Source organism: Chrysochloris asiatica, unplaced genomic scaffold (genome assembly GCF_000296735.1).
Source record: "Chrysochloris asiatica unplaced genomic scaffold, ChrAsi1.0 scaffold00239, whole genome shotgun sequence".
Lineage (NCBI taxonomy): Eukaryota > Metazoa > Chordata > Mammalia > Afrosoricida > Chrysochloridae > Chrysochloris > Chrysochloris asiatica.
The window spans coordinates 2,202,689-2,205,234 of record NW_006408757.1 but is presented as its reverse complement, the minus strand read 5'-3'; positions in this window follow the sequence as shown (position 1 = coordinate 2,205,234).

Genomic DNA, 2,546 nt, shown 5'->3' with positions numbered 1-2,546 from the left:
TGTTCATAGCAGCACTATTAACAATAGTAAAAAGATGGAGACAGCCAAAGTGCCCATCAACTGAGGAATAGATAAACTGTGGTACATACAAATAATGGAATATTATGCTGCCTTGAAGAATAGCAAGGAAGCTGCAAGCCACTGCACAGTATGGATGAAACTTGAGGATATTATGTTGAGTGAAATTAGTCAGTCATAAAAGGAGAAATAATGCATAGGAACACTATTGTAAAAAACTAAGAAAAAGAACCCATACTAAAAGGGGAAATATAAATTTCTTTGCTGGTTACCGGGAGGTGGATAGTGGGGTGAGGGGAGGGAGGCCAAGGTGGAACACAGAGTAGGGAATAGACACAGGATAGTTTGGGTGCTGGAGAGGGGGCCAATACATAAGAAGGGGTAGGAGAATGGAATAAAAAGTCAGATGGTTTAACAGTTAAGCAGGATTGCATGGGCTAAGTGGGACAGAGGTAAATAATGATGTAGGCACAACCTTGGAACAGCAAGGCTCTGGGATACAGGGATTGAGACATGGTTGGAATGGGGAAAAAGGGGGAATAATGTTAAGATGCTTGGCTGTCTTATGAATCTTGGTTTCCCTTGAATACCATTATAAAATAGACGCTGGAGGGGGAGAGAAAGGAATAGCCAGAAATATCATTATAGAAAGCTTTTAAACCCATCTTCTGCCTATAACTGTTTGAAATACCTAAAATGGGGCAACAATGTGCCCAGTGAAGGAGGCTTCCTGTGGAGCTTCTGCAATACATAAGACCATAGGTGAAATCCAGAATCCCATCCAGAATCTTCACAGGTATGACATTTCCACTTGAAAAGAGAAGCAGACCAGCCTGGAGTGGCTAGAACAAGAGAAGATACTGCTTGAACTAAAGACCAACAAGAAAAATACAAAACAATATAGGCAGAACAACTGATTACAAGAACAAGAAAGTTGCTCACCAAGGAGACATTAAGGCAAGTGGTCGGATCTCCTCAGAGCAAACCTCCTTCCAAAACTAAGACTTCATGGGAATACATTCATCACCAATAAGGGGAAGTGAGGGAAAAACAGCAGTGACACTGCGAGCTGAGCCCTACAATGTTCAATAGACTCCTGTGAACCCGGGTGGAGACCTGGTTAGCCAGCAGTGTGGCAAGACCTGGGGACTCTTGGGCCCAGAGTCAGTGACATAGTCATAGAGGACTAGAGTGCAGACTGAAGCATCCAGCTGATAAGAAGAGAGGGCATATGCACAAGAACACCCACACTTTCAGATAATACCCACTTGACCTGGCTTCAATGACTGGATAATCAGATCTCAAGTAGAAGAAGAAAGAAGAGGAAAAATAGAGTAATCTGATACAATTTGATGAACTTGACCTACACCTATGGATGCAATATCTCAAAAGAGAGAACAAATCTTTACAGCAAGGATCATTCCCACCCCCTCCATACACAAATTAGACAGGGATGAGCAACTTTGACATTGGCTCCCCGAAGTGGTGGTGGTGGTGGGGGGGCTTCAAAGGCAAGAAGTGACTGACTTTTTTGCCTTTCAAGAGGGAGCCTAAATCCAGACGGCGCAGAGGAAGTTACAATCTCCACTGAGTAGTATTCAATCTGTCTAGGCAGGGCTGATGAAAGGAAATTCGGATAGCTCTCTTGTGATACAATAATGAATAATTGTTATCAGAACTGATTGTGAGGGTTGGAAATGTAAAGGTAGACATTTTGTAGCAAGGAGCGGAGTGATTAAGTTTGCAGTCTAGGAGCGGAGGTCTCTGGGACCATGAAGGGAGAAAAGCGGATGGTAGGACCCTACTTAGAGAAGCAGTGACACCAGAGATAGAGGCAGAGAGGATGACGCGTAGAGATGGAGCTGCTGGGGACTTTAGACCTAGAGATCGAGAGGGGTTATGTGCTGAAGATGGGGTGGGGGGGCAGGCTTTCAGGGTATATACTTTGGTTGGTTTATGATGCATAGAGGGGATTGTAACCATGGCAATGAAACGATATACATTGGATGAATGCAAAACTAATGTTCTCCCATGTAAACTATCACATAATTCACAATAAAACATTTTTTTATAAAAACCTGACACTCAAAAAAAAAAAAATCCTATTACTACTTCTAATAACACTATTTCAAGTATATATATTTAATACATAAATAGATACATGGATATTCATAAATGTAATACAACATGCCCACCACTCGTCTGTTCAATTTGTCATACTCTGGTAGCTTGTGAGTTGCTGTGGTTCCAGAAGTTATGCCACTGGTATTTTAAATAACAGCAAGGACACCCATGGTTGACAGGTTTCAGATGATCTTCCAGACAAAGACAGACTAGAAAGAAGGAGTGACAAACTATTTCCGAATATTTAGTCACTGAAAACTTTATGAATAGCAGAAAAACACTATCAGATATAGTGCTGAAAAATGAGCCCCTCAGGTTGGAAGGCACTCAAAATGAGACTGGGGAAGAGCTGCCTCATGAAAGTAGAGTTGACTGTGATGATATGAATGGAGAAAAGCTTATGG